The sequence below is a fragment of the Rhinopithecus roxellana genome, chromosome 13 (genome assembly GCF_007565055.1).
Source record: "Rhinopithecus roxellana isolate Shanxi Qingling chromosome 13, ASM756505v1, whole genome shotgun sequence".
Lineage (NCBI taxonomy): Eukaryota > Metazoa > Chordata > Mammalia > Primates > Cercopithecidae > Rhinopithecus > Rhinopithecus roxellana.
Window position 1 is genome coordinate 9,024,413 of NC_044561.1, and position 14,779 is coordinate 9,039,191.

Genomic DNA, 14,779 nt, shown 5'->3' on the forward strand with positions numbered 1-14,779 from the left:
ATTGAGTGTGATGTTGGCTGTGGGTTTTTCATGTATGAGCTTTATCATATTGAGGAAGTGTCTTTCTATTCCTTGTTTATTATTGAGTATATTTATCATGAAAAGGTGTTGAATTTTGTCAAATGCATTTTCTGTATCAATAAAGATTATCATGTGTTTTCCCCTCCTGAGTAGTGAGGACTGCAGGCATGAACCACCATGCCTGGCTAATTTTTGTAGAGGTGGAACTCACACCATTCTCTTTTTTTTTTTTTTAATTGAGGTAAGACAAGTCTCAGGTATGAACAACAACAAAATTGAGGTACAATGGAAGGCACGGATCTTATATATATATAAAGATATATATATATAAAAGATATATATATATAATTTTTTTTTTTTTTTGAGACAGAGTCTCGCTCTGTCACCCAGACTGGAGTGCAGTGGCCAGATCTCAGCTCACTGCAAGCTCCGCCTCCCAGGTTTACACCATTCTCCTGCCTCAGCCTCCCGAGTAGCTGGGACTACAGGCGCCCACCACCTCGCCCGGCTAGTTTTTTTGTATTTTTTAGTAGAGATGGGGTTTCACCATGTTAGCCAGGATGGTCTCGATCTCCTGACCTCGTGATCCGCCCGTCTCGGCCTCCCAAAGTGCTGGGATTACAGGCTTGAGCCACCGCGCCCGGCCAGATCTTTCATATTTTTAAAAAATATTATCAGGCAGCCCCCCAAAACAGAATAGGTTTGAAGAGACTCCCAGAATGCACAGATCTTAACAGCACGGTTTCATGACTTTTGTATGCGCAGACCACTGCCACATACGAGTAAGCTATGGAACACTCCATTCCCTGAAAGTACCCCCAGGCCCTGTTCCTCACAGGCACCATTCTGATTTCTACTCCATCGCTTTACTTTGCTCACTCTGGAACTTCTCACAAATGGAACGCTACAGTATAGAATCCTGAGTCTGGCTTTTTCCAGTCAATACAGCATTTGCAAGATTCATCAATGTTGTGGTCATATGTATCTCATTTGTTTTTTTGTTTTTGTTTGTCTTAAGGACAGTGTGGCCGGGCGCGGTGGCTCAAGCCTGTAATCCCAGCATTTTGGGAGGCCGAGACGGGCGGATCACGAGGTTAGGAGATCGAGACCATCCTGGCTAACACTGTGAAACCCCGTCTCTACTAAAAAATACAAAAAACTAGCCGGGCGAGGTGGCGGGCGCCTGTAGTCCCAGCTACTGGGAGGCTGAGGCAGGAGAATGGCGTGAACCCGGGAGGCGGAGCTTGCAGTGAGCTGAGATCTGGCCACTGCACTCCAGCCCAGGCGACAGAGCAAGACTCCATCTCAAAAAAAAAAAAAAAAAAAAAGGACAGTGTGATAGTAAATCTCATTTGTTCTGAGTGCTGGGTAGCATCTCATTACATGACTACAGTTTGTCTGTCCATTCTCTCTCTTTCATTTTTTGTAGAGATGGGGTCTTGCTCGTTGCCGAGGCCAGTCTCGAACTCCTGGCCTCAAGTGATTTGTGTGCCTCGGCCTCCCAAAGTGCTGGGACTACAAGTGTGAGCCACTGTGCCAGGCCCCTGTTCTCTTATTGATGGACATTCTTGTGATTTCTGGTTTGGAACTATTATGAATAAAGCTGCTCTGAACATTCTTGAACAAGTTCTTTTTGTTCACCCAAGGTTTCATTACTTCTGGGTAAATATCTAGGAGCGGACTTGCTGGATCATAGGGTAGGTGCATATATATATATATATATATATATATATATATATATATATTTTTTTTTTTTTTTTTTTTTTTTTTTTTTTTTGAGTTGGAGTCTCGCTCTGTCGCCCGGGCTGGAGTGCAGTGGCCGGATCTCAGCTCACTGCAAGCTCCGCCTTCCGGGTTCACGCCATTCTCCTGCCTCAGCCTCCCGAGTAGCTGGGACTACAGGCGCCCACCACCTCGCCCGGCTAGTTTTTTGTATTTTTTAGTAGAGACGGGGTTTCACCGTGTTAGCCAGGATGGTCTCGATCTCCTGACCTTGTGATCCGCTCGTCTCGGCCTCCCAAAGTGCTGGGATTACAGGCTTGAGCCACCGCGCCCGGCCTAGGTGCATATATTTAACTTTTTCTTTTTTCTTTTTTTTTTTTTTGAGGCGGAGTCCCGCTCTGTCGCCCAGGCTGGAGTGCAGTGGCCGGATCTCAGCTCACTGCAAGCTCCGCCTCCCGGATTTACGCTATTCTCCTGCCTCAGCCTCCCGAGTAGCTGGGACTACAGGCACCCGCCACCTCGCCCGTCTAGTTTTTGTATTTTTTAGTAGAGACAAGGTTTCACTGTGTTAGCCAGGATGGTCTCGATCTCCTGACCTCGTGATCCACCCGTCTCGGCCTCCCAAAGTGCTGGGATTACAGGCTTGAGCCACCGCGCCCGGCCACTTTTTTTTTTTTTTGAGACAGAGTCTTGCTCTGTCGCCCAGGCTGGAGTGCAGTGGCAGATCTCAGCTCACTGCAAGCTCCGCCTTCCGGGTTCCCGCCATTCTCCTGCCTCAGCCTCCTGAGTAGCCGGGACTACAGGCGCCTGCCACCACATTTGGCTAATATTTTGTATTTTAAGTAGAGACAGGGTTTCACTGTGTTAGCCAGCATACAGGATAGTCTCGATCTCCTGACCTCGTGATCTGCCCACCTCAGCCTCCCAAAGTGCTGGGATTATAGGCGTGAGCCACCACGCCCGGCCATATTTAACTTTTATTTATTTATTTATTTGATTTTGAGACAGAGTCTGTAGCCCAAGCTGGAGTGCAGTTGCGCAATCTCGGCCCACTGCAACCTCCACCTTCTGGGTTCAAGCAATTCTCCTGCCCCAGCCTCCCGAGTAGCTGGGATTACAGGCGTCTGCCACCATGACCAGCTACTTTTTGTATTTTTAGTAGAGCTGGGGGTTTCACCATGTTGGCCAGGCCGGTCTCAAACTCCTGACCTCAGGTGACCCACCCACCTTGGCCTCCCTAAGTGCTGGAATTACAGGCATGAACCACCGCAGCTGGCCAATATATTTAACGTTATAAGAAACTGCCCACCAGGTGCGATGGCTCATGCCTGTAATCCCAGCACTTTGGGAGGCCAAGGCTGGGCAGATCATGAGGTCAAGAGATCGAGCCCATCCTGGCAAACATGGTGAAACGCTGCTCTGTTAAAAAATATAAAAATTAGCTGGGCATGGTGGCGCGTGCCTATAGTCCCAGCTACTCGGGAGGCTGAGGCAGGAGAATTGCTTGAACCTGGGAGGAGGCGGTTGCGATGAGCCGAGATCGTGTCACTGCACTCCAACCTGGGCGACAGAGTGAAACTCCATTTCAAAAAAAAAAACAGAAGAAACTGCCAAGAGCGTTTCACAGTAGCTGAAATGCTCATCTTTCCTGCAGCATCGTATGTGCATTCCAGTTGTCAGTTTTTCCACATCCTCACCACACTTGGTATTGTCAGTCTTTTAAATTTTAATCATTCTGGCAGGAATGGAGTATCTCATTGTCGTTTTGATTTGCATTTCCCTAGTAACTAATGATGTCCATGATTTTATGTGGTTGTTTTTCACCTCTTATTAATTTGCAAGAGGTCTGGGGGTTTTTTGTTTTGTTTTGTTTTGAGACAGAGTCTTGCTCTGTCTCCCAGGCCGGAGTGCAGGGGTGCCATCTCGGGTCACTGCAACCTCTGCTTCCCGGGTTCAGGCGATTCTCCTGCCTCAGTCTCCCGAGTAGCTTGGATTACAAGTATGCGCCACCACACCCGGCTAATTTTTTAGTAAACACGGAGTTTCACCATGTTGGCCAGGTTGCTCTCAAACTCTTGACTTCAAGTGATCTGCCCATCTCAGCCTCACCAAAGTGCTGGGATTACAGGCTTGGGCCACCGTGCCCAGCCAGGAGTTTTTGCTTATATTCTGAATAAAAAAGTCTTTGTCAGATATAAATATCGCAAACACTCTTTCCTGATCTGTCACTTGCCTACTCACTTTCTTGATGTGTCCTTTTGAAGAGCAGAACTTTTCATTTTGATGCGAGTGCTTTTTGTGCCTTAAGAAGCTTTGCTACCCGAACGTTATGAAGGTTTTCTTCTATGTTTAGTTTTGGAAGTCCTATTATTTTCACTTCTACATGCAGGTCTGTGGTGTATTTTGCACCGATTTTCATGTGTGATGTGAGTCAAAGTTTGTTTTCTCCTTATGGACATCCCATTGTTTTAGCACCATTAGTTAAAAGGACTGTCCTCTTCCCCATTGAATCACCTTGGCACTCTTGTTAAAATCCAGGTACTACATTTGTGCGGATCTACTTCCGGACCCCTATTGTGTTCCACTGATCTTTATCCTCAGACCCAAAGCATACCGTATTCATTATTGTAGCTGGCCAGGCACAGTGCTCATGACTGTAATCTTTGGGAGGCCAAGATGGGAGAATCACTTAAGGTCAGGAGTTTTAGACTGTCCTGGACAACATAGCAAGACTCTGTTTCTATAAACAAAATGATAGCTTTATAGTAACACTTGAAATCAGATAGTGTAGGTCCTCCAACTCTGTTTTCCTTTTTCGAAATTGTTTTGGCCATTCTAGTTCTTCTGCACATCCATGTAAACTTTGTAATCAACCTGTGAATTTCTATAAAAATAATCAGCCTGACAATTTCTCATGGGATTTTGATTAAGATTTTGTTGAATCTATAAATTTGGGGACATAGAACATCTTAACAATATCTCATCTTTCAATCTTTGAACAGATTACATCTCTTCACTGATTTAGGTCTTCATTAATTTTTCTTTTTTCTCTTTTTCTTTCTTTTTTTTTTCTGAGACAGGATCTCACTCTGTTGCCCAGGCTGGAGTGCAGTAGCACAATCTCGGCTCACTGCAACCTCCATATCACAGGCTCAAACGATCCTCCTGCCTCAGCCTCCCAAGTAGCTGGAACTACAGGCATGTGCCACCATGCCTGGCTAATTTTTGTATTTTTAATAGAGATGGGGTCTTACCATGTTGTCCAGGCTGGTCTCAAACTCCTGGACTCAAGTGATCTGCTTGCCTTGGCCTCCCAAAGTGCTAGAATTACAGGCATGAGCCACCGTGCCCGACCTTAGGTCTTCATTAATTTCTTTCAGGAATGTTTATAGTTTGCAGTGCACAGGTTTGGGCATATTTTATTAAATTTATCCCTACACATTTTATGTTTTTTGATGCTACTGTAAATGGTACTTCTAACCACCACATGTCCTCACTCATATGTGGAATGTAAAAAAAAAAAAAAAAAAGATCTCACATTAGTCAAAAGTAGAACAGAAGCTATTAGAGCTGGGGGAAGGGAGGGAGAGAGAGAGATGTGTTGAAGGATACAAAATTCCAGCTAGATGGGAGGAACAAGTTCTAGTGTTCTACACCACTGTAGGATGACTGCAGTTAACAAAAATGTTATAGTTTCAAATAGCTAGGAGGAGGATAGCAAATGTTCCCGAACAAAGAAATGATAAGCGCTGGAGATGATGGATAAGTTAGTTGACCCGGATCTGATCACTGCACATTGTATGTATTGAAACATCACTATGTACCCCATGGGTATGTGTCATTATTTGTCCATTTAAATTGTTTTACATTTCACTTTCCAGTTGTTCATAGCTAGTATATAAAAACAGGTTTGACATTTTCTCTTGAGCTCCTGCTAAATTCATGTATTAGGTCTAGTAGTTGTTTTGTAGATTCCTTAGGAGTTTCCATGTACATGATCACATCATCTACAATTAAAAACAATTGCGCTGGCCAGGCGCGGTGGCTCAAGCCTGTAATCCCAGCACTTCGGGAGGCCGAGACGGGCAGATCACGAGGTCAGGAGATCGAGACCATCCTGGCTAACACAGTGAAACCCTGTCTCTACTAAAAAATACAAAAAACTGGCCGGGCGAGGTGGCGGGCGCCTGTAGTCCCAGCTACTCGGGAGGCTGAGGCAGGAGAATGGCGTAAACCCGGGAGGCGGAGCTTGCAGTGAGCTGAGATCCGGCCACTGCACTCCAGCCTGGGCGACAGAGTGAGACTCTGTCTCAAAAAAAAAAAAAAAAAAAAAAACAATTGCACTTCTTTCTTTCATATATATATGTTCATTTGTATATGACATTTTCATATTGATTTACCTATAATGTACATATGATGTGTACACATATGCATACATTTCTATACAGGATTTTTTTGCCTATGTCAGTGGCCAGGTCCGTCAGTGACAATGTTCAGTGAAAGTGGTGTGAGTGGGTGTCCTTGACGTGTTCCTGATCTTAGGAAAGCGTTTGGTCTTTCACAATTAAGTACAGCGTAAGTGGTAGATGTTTCTCCTAAATGCCTTTTTATCAGGTTGAGTGAGTTTCCTTTTCATTCTAATTCCTTGAGAGTTTTATGTTTTCAAAAATGGGTTTTGAATTTGGTCAAATGCTCTTTCTCTTTTGATACGATCACAGTATTTTTCTTTGTCATTGTTAATGTGATAAATTACGTTGATTACATGTTGGCTGTGAAATCGTCTTGCATTCCTGGGATAAATTCCACGTGGTCATAATGAATGCTTTGTACGTGTTGCTAAGTACAATTTGCTCACGTTTTGTTAAGGACTTTTGCGTCTGTGTTCTTGAGGGATAATGCTGGCCTCATAAAATGAGTTTGGAGATGTTTCTCCCTTCTCTGTTTTCCTAAATAATTGGTGTAATATTGGCATTATCTCTTCCTTAAATGTTTGATAAAATTAACCAATGAAACCGTCTGGGCCTGGAGTTTTCTTTATGGGATAGAATTTAATTATTTTAATAGATATAGAGATATTCGTATTTTCTGCTGTTTCTTGTGTAAATTAAGGAATTTGTCTAGTTCATTTAAATTTTCAAATTTAGTGAACTAAATTTGTTCATTTTGACTTATTCTCCTTTTAATGTCTGTAATCTCTGTAGCAGTATTTCCTCTTTCATCCCTGATATTGGTAATTTTATGGCTTTTTATTTTCAAATAACCAACATTTTACCTTACTGGTTTTCTCCATTCTTTTTCTTTTCTTTTCTTTTCTTTTTTTTTTTTTTTTGAGACAGTCTCACTCTGTCGCCCAGGCTGGAGTGCAGTGGCACAATCTTGAACCAGCTCCACCTCCCAGGTTCATGCCATTCTCCTGCCTCAGCCTCCCTAGTAGCTGGGACTACAGGCACCCGCCACCACTCCCGGCTAATTTTTGTATTTTTAGTAGAGACAGGGCTTCACCTTGTTAGCCAGGATGATCTCGATCTCCTGACCTCGTGATCCGCCCGCCTCGGCCTCCCAAAGTGCTGGGATTACAATTTGTTTTCTATTTTACTGATTTCCACTTTTGTATTTATTTCCATCCTTCTATTTACTTTGGTTTTAATTTGAACTTTTTTTTCTGTTTTGTTTTGTTTTTTTTGAGATGGAGTCTCACTCTGTCGCTCAGGCTGGAGTGCAGTGGCGCAATCTCGGCTCACTGCAAGCTCCGCCTCTGGGGTTCATGCCATTCTCCAGTCTCAGCCTCCTGAGTAGCTGGGACTACAGGAGCCCGCCACCATGCCTGGCTAATTTTTTGTATTTTTGGTAGAGACAGGGTTTCACCGTGTTAGCTAGGATAGTCTTGATCTCCTGACCTCGTGATCCGCCTGCCTCAGTCTCCCAAAGTCCTGGGATTACAGGCGTGAGCCACTACTCCTGGCCCTTTTTCTGGTTTCTTAAGGAGGTTGCTTAGGGCATAGATTGTAAACCTTTCTTCTTTTTTAACAGAAGTATTTAAAGCTATAAATTTCCCTCCAACCACTGCCTTAGCTGCATTCTAGAAATACTGATGTGTTTTTTTTATTGTCATTTAATTCAAAATATTTTCCAATTTCTCTTATGAGTTCATCTTTGATTCTTAAGTTATTTAGAATGTGTTGTGTGATTTCCCAGTTGGAGGGATTGCCAAGCTATCTTTTTATGATTGATATTTATTATTATTGTTATGTCCTAGTGTATGGTCTACTTGGTGAAAGTTCCATGTGCAACTGAAAAGAATATGAAGTGTGAAACATATGAGAAGAATGATGGCAGGACTCTGATATGATCATTTTGGAAAAAGTATTTGTCATTCTTGTGTTAAACATATACCTACCTATGACCTAGCCATTTCACTCGTAGATGTTTAGCCAAGAGAACTGAAAATGTATGTTTACACAGAAAGTTTTACATCAACATTCATTGTAGCTTCATTAGTAATAGCCAAAAACAACCCACCAATTTTGTGGGGGATAAACAAAATTGGTGTATCTCTGCAATGGAGCACCACTTACCAAAAAAAAAAACCACCACCACAGCAACAAAACAAAAAAAACCTAGCTCCTGTTACTGGCTTTTTATTTTTTTATTTTATTTTATTTTATTTTATTTTATTTATTTATTTATTTTTTGAGGCAGAATCTCGCTCTGTCACCCAGGATGGAGTGCAGTGGTGCGATCTCTGCTCACTGCAAGCTCCGCCTCCTGGGTTCCCGCCATTCTCCTGCCTCAGCCTCCCGAGTAGCTGGGCCCACAGGCGCCCGCCACCACGCCCAGCTAATTTTTTGTATTTTTAGTAGAGACGGGGTTTCACCGTGTTAGCCGGGATGGTCTCGATCTCCTGACCTCGTGATCTGCCAGCCTCAGCCTCCCAAAGTGCTGGGATTACAGCGTGAGCCACCGCGCCTGGCCACTGGCTTTTTAGATGTGCCTCCTTGTAATTTAGTGATTGCTCTAGGAGTTTACATTGTACATCTTTATTATAACCTACTTACTGTACATCTTTATTATAACCTACTTACTACCTTATATAGTACTACTTCCCATTAGGTGTAAGAACCTTGCATCTGTATAATTAATTCCACTGGCAACCATGTTTTTGCTATTGCTGTCATATGTTTTTCATTAATATAAACCCAACTATACATTGTTATCATTCTTGTTTTAAGTAATCAGTATTGTTTAAAGAAAATAAGAGAAGGAAAAACATAGCATTTTTCTTTACCTGTATATTCCCACTTCTGATACTCTTCATTTCTGTCTGTCCATCTAAGTTTCCATCTGGGAAAATTTCCCTTCTGCCTGAAGAACTTCTTACTGCAGTTCTTGTAGTGCAGGTTTGCTGGTAAGGAGTGATCTTGGCTGACTTTATCTGAAAATGCCTTTATGTCTCTTTAGGGTTTGAAAAGTATGTTCACTGCACATAGATCTCAGAGTTGTCTTTTTTTTTCTTTTCTTTTCTTTCTTTTTTTTTTTTAAGACGGGGTTTCACTGTGTTGGCCAGGTTGGTCTCAAACTCCTGACCTCAAGCAATCCGCCCGCCTCAGCCTCCCAAAGTGCTGGGATTATAGGTGTGAGCCACTGTGCCCGGCCTGGAGGTGGCTTTTTCTTCTTTCTGCCCATACGCTTTTTCCTGATGGGAAGTCGCCAGGCATGTGCAATATGTCCCAGCTGCTTTCAAGGTTTTCTCTTAATCTTAGGTGTCCAAGAGTTTGATTGTGATAGGCCTGGCTGTGTTTCTTTGCATTAACATTCGTTGTAGCTTCATTAGTAATAGTGAAAAACAACCCACCAGTAGGTTGTGTTAAACATATTGCTTAGAGTTTGCTGCGATTCCTTGATGTTGGTCAACAAATTCATGAAACTTTAGTTCATTATTTCTTCAGTTTTTTTTTCCTGCCCCATGCTCTCTCCTCTCCTTCTGAGACATCATGATGTGAGTTGTTTGAATATTGTCGCTCAGGTCCCTAAGGCTGTTTTGTCATTGTTCTTTTTAATCTTATTACTCTCTATTCTTTTGATTGGATAACTTTTTTTTTATATTTTTTTTTATTTTTTGAGACGAAGTCTTGCTCTGTCGCCCGGGCTGGAGTGCAGTGGCCGGATCTCAGCTCACTGCAAGCTCCGCCTCCCGGGTTCACGCCATTCTCCTGCCTCAGCCTCCCAAGTAGCTGGGACTACAGGCGCCCGCCACCTCACCCGGCTAGTTTTTTTTTTTTGTATTTTTTAGTAGAGACGGGGTTTCACCGTATTAGCCAGGACGGTCTTGATCTCCTGACCTCATGATCCGCCCGTCTCGGCCTCCCAAAGTGCTGGGATTACAGGCTTGAGCCACCGCGCCCGGCTGGAGAACTTTTAAAAAATCTCTTGAAGTTCATTGACCCTTACTTCTGCCATCTCCAATCTGTTCTTAAGAATAGTTAAAGTCCATCCAGTTAAATTTCCAATTTTCACTTGTTATTTTACCTTTACTTTTTGTCCTACAATTTTCCTTACTTTTTTCTTTGAGGTGGGGTCTCACTGTGTTGCCTGGCTGGAGGTAGTACATGCAGTGGTGTGATCATAGCTCACTGCCGCCTCGAACTTCTGGATTCAAGTGTTCCTCCCACCTCAGCCTCCTGAGTAGCCTTCAAGAGTAAGCCACTGCGCCCTGTCAACCATGGACACTTAAAAACAGAAAACATAACATAAAGTCTTCATGCCATGCTTGACAGCCATGCTTTGAGCACCTACTATGTGCCAGGTACCATGCTGGGGACAAAAATGTGAAGAAGGGAGGCTCCTGCAGCGCAAGAGAGAAAGACAGGCTTTAGAGTTATCAAGAAACAGCATTCTGTGGGAGCCCTGAGCGGGTGCCTCATCTTGCCAGCTGACAGGGAGAACTTCCTGGAGGGGAGCCTGTACGCTGAATCTTAACCAATGAGGGGGCATTAGCCAGGGCAGAAAGAGGAAGGCACAGCTTGGGGCTGAAGGAACAGCATGGGCAAAGGCACAGAGGCCAGACAAGGCGGGTGCAGGAAAAAGTCCCAGGCAGGAGTAAGAGCAGTGTCCCCACCTGCTGGGGGCCCCCACCACGGGGGCCAGCCGTCTGGTCCTCACGGCAGCCGTCTGTGGGTGGGGTGGGATCACAGCTTGTCTGAGCTGGTGAAGGCGGGACTCATCCCCGCTGTGTCTGGGCCTCCTGGTGCAGTCTTCCGCCCTGACATGCCTGGGCACCTGGGAGCTGACAGGTACGGTGCCTTTCCAGAGAGGCAAGGCACTGGATGGGAGACTCTGACCTGTAAAGAACTGGTTGATGGGAGGCGCCTGCTGCATTGATATGGCATCTCCGCCCCACCAAGGCTTTGAAAATCAAATACTCCCCAAGCTATGGAAACCCAACCACAGGCGGACTGTTAGGACTTTATTATTATAATCACTCGGCCCAATTCCAGCCACCGTGGGCAGAACAATGAGCCATTGAAGCCTTGCGGAGGTCTCGCCTCTCCCATGGGCAGGGACCCGGTGCTGAGGCCTTGGCAGGGAGGGTGGTGGCAGGCCTGTCCGCTACTGCACAGCCCGGGGGCCCGTTGGGGGTCCAGGCTTCGGTCTCCTCACTCATCGAGCGGGCGGCCTGAAGAGAACACATCCGGATGGTGCTGCACTCTCCTGACATTCTGTCCCACACTGTGACCCTTGTAGGTCAGGAGCTAACTCTGTCTGCTTCGGGGAGACCACGATGCAGAAGACACTGGCACCCTTCACAGTCCTCAGCGTGCGTGGCCTCACCAACATAATCATAAAAAGGGAGCCTGTGGGGTGCTCCCGCTCTGAGCTGGGGTGCCCAGTGTAGGGGTGGCCCTGGGAGCCCCAGCTGGGTCAGAGGTCAGCAGCCAGCGTAGAGGGCTAGGCACAGCTGGCTCCGCCCCCAGCTGCTGAGTTACAAGGCCATACCACCTCCTGCCTGTGGCTCCACTTTATTCTCAAGCATCTGGTGTATTTCATCATCAGTTATAAGCCAAAAAGATTCCAGTTTTTTTTTTTTTTTTTTTTTTTTTTTTTTTTTTTTTTTTTGAGACGGAGTCTCGCTCTGTCGCCCAGGCTGGAGTGCAGTGGCCGGATCTCAGCTTACTGCAAGCTCCGCCTCCTGGGTTCACGCCATTCTCCTGCCTCAACCTCCCGAGTAGCTGGGACTACAGGCGCCCGCCACCTCGCCCGGCTAGTTTTTTGTATTTTTTTGGTAGAGACGGGGTTTCACCGTGTTAGCCAGGACGGTCTCGATCTCCTGACCTCGTGATCCGCCCGTCTCGGCCTCCCAAAGTGCTGGGATTACAGGCTTGAGCCACCGCGTCCGGCTCAGATTCCAGTTTTAATTGGGGGGGGGAAAGTTCCATTCTGTGGAACCACAAGGCCCCATCATTGTCCCACGAAACCCTGGAGGCCAGGACCTCGCCAGGCTTCAGCCAAGTCTGCCCCACCCTTTGCTCCTGCTGCACTGGCTTTGCACCTCCTCCATGTCCTGAACACATGGTTTGTTGGACCTGGATTTTCACTCCTGTGGGTGCCCAGCTCCCTGCCCTGCCCCCATGGGAGTCAGCTACCAACCAAAAGGCACAGCGGGGGACGTTCTCTTCTGTCTCCCAGGAATCTCTGCTTGTCCCCTCGCTGGGAAGTAAGGGAAGGCTCTGGGAACGCCGGCTTGAGTTTCGGGATTAGGGTAACCCGAGCACCATACACCACGTCAGGGCTGGGATCGGGCAGGCTTGGGCCTAAGATGCTTTGCTGGACCCCACAGATGGCCCCCTCGCTGTCCTCATAGGCACAGGGGGTTGGCCGGGGGCCACGACAAGCAGGACTCCAGAACCCTCTGGTGGCAGGACCAGAGGTCAGGGAGATTTGAGGGAGTTAGGCTGCGCCTCAAGAGCAGGCATAGGGGAGGATGAGGGACAGGAGGGTGGTCAGGGTGTGGCAGGAGTGAGGCTCGACTGCACCTGCAGGAAAGCACCAAGGGCCCACGGGCACCAGGCCCAGGTCTGAAGCTGCAGCCCTGACGGTTCCCGTGATCAAGTGGACAGGGATTAAGGAGCAGCGTCTGGAAAATGGGCCCACAGTCTTGCCTCTCTCTCCCGGAGTTGCCCGGAAGATCCATCCAGGGTGTTGACAGCAACAATCAGTGGCATTCAGTGCATGGACCTGGCCGCAGGGCGTGGGCACCGTGTGGGTGGGTGTGGCGCCCCAATCCTCCACTCCTGGCCAGCACAGGCAGTCTCGGCTGCTGTTGCCTGTATTCCCGGATGACCCGTAGTGCCAGCCCGAGCTGGATGCTGTCACCGCCTGACGGAGTGCAGGGTGTCTGCAGCAAGTCCTCAGCTCTTGGCCAGACTTCACCCTGCATGGTGGATTCTGGGAACAGAAAGCCATGATGCCAGCCATGCCTGCCGGGCTTGGAGGTGGGCCCTGTGGCTGATGCTCAGGGAGCTGCTGCAGGTGAGACCCCAGGAGCTCCCTGGTGTCTGGGGCCCCATCCCTCCCACGCTCTGCCTCCCAGAATCCCGTAGGGGCTGCGTCACATCCGTTTCCTGGGTTATCAGTCTCATGGCAGCTCTTGCCTGTTGCATCTTCTGTCCAGTTATTTTCCAAGCTGAACATTCCAGGTTGTGGCTGGACAGGCCCTTGCCTGCCTGCCTCCCACTCTGAGCTCCTTCCTTCACTAGCCCATCTGAGGGGGCACCAGCAGCTTGGCTCCCCACAGCCGGCCCTGTGGGAGCTGGTCTGGGCAGGGGCAAAGCAGAGCTGGAGTCTGCACAGCACTGGAGCACTGGATCCTGCCTGGAAGAGCACAGCTCAGAAGTCCCAAGCACAGCGGGGAGCCCCCTCAGCCCGGGTGCAGAGGGACATGGGGGCACATGGAGCCAGTTCCTCCCTGCCTGCCTTCTGCTCGGGGTGGCAGCCAGGACGCCAGCGTGTACCTGTTTGTTTATTTAAGCCCCTGCCTGGTACAGGAAGGACCTCAGGCAGCTTGCAGGGACATGCAGTGCCCAGTCAGGGAGCCCAGCTCGAAGATGGTGGCAGAGGAAGGAGACTAGGCTGGGCATAGAATGCTCCCGTGCCAGGCCCTGTTGAGCTCTGGAATTCCGCTGGGAGGGCTGGGGAGGGGAGGGCCAGGGAGACAGAGGTGGGCTAGCCTAAGGACGCAGGCTGGGGGCCCATGGGAGGGGTCTTGTGTGCCAGTGGCCCTACCAGGACGGGTGTGGGGCTGCTGCCTGGGGCTCCATGGAAGCTCAGGGAGCGGGATCTGGAAGTCTCTCTCAGCAGCTGGCTGGCTCCCTGGCCCGACCAAGCAGGCAAAGATAGGGGCCAGGGTGCTGGGTAGATGGGCTGTGGCGTCCCTGGTGGCATGGGGGCCCACATCCAGGCCCTGCTAGAGCAGTCCCAGATAGCTGGGCTGTGGAAAAGGACAGCACCGCACCACACTCCCATTCTAGTCTTCATTCCATGTGAGTTGAGCTGAGGCCCCCACATGGGGTGGGAGGCCCACAGCCTGTGCATTTGGGGCCAGGAGAGGGCATCTTCTCTACCGCCCAAGAGCAAGACCTGGCCCAGGCCCATCTGGATGGAGAGCCAGTTCAGAGAGAGTTGCTTCCTGATGGGGCTGGGGTTGGGCCCATGGAGGAACGTGCTTCTACCTCAATGGGCCCTGTGCCCGGGCCTTGATACCTGTAGGGGCTGTACCACCTGCCCTGGCCACTGGTGCCGGCCCGCTGGCCTTGGGTGTGGACCCCCTGCTGCTTCCTGCTCCAGAGGGTGGGGATCCCCGTGTCTCCCAGTGGATGACCTACACCGACCTTCATAGACCCTGACTAGGCCCGAGGGCGGGAAGTGGCGATGAGTGAGGGCAGGTGGGCAGAGGCCAGCAGGCCTTATCAGACTGGGCGGGAGGAGCTCTTGCCCAGGGCAGGGGCACTCAGGGACTCTGGGGAGGAGTGGCTCCCAGAGG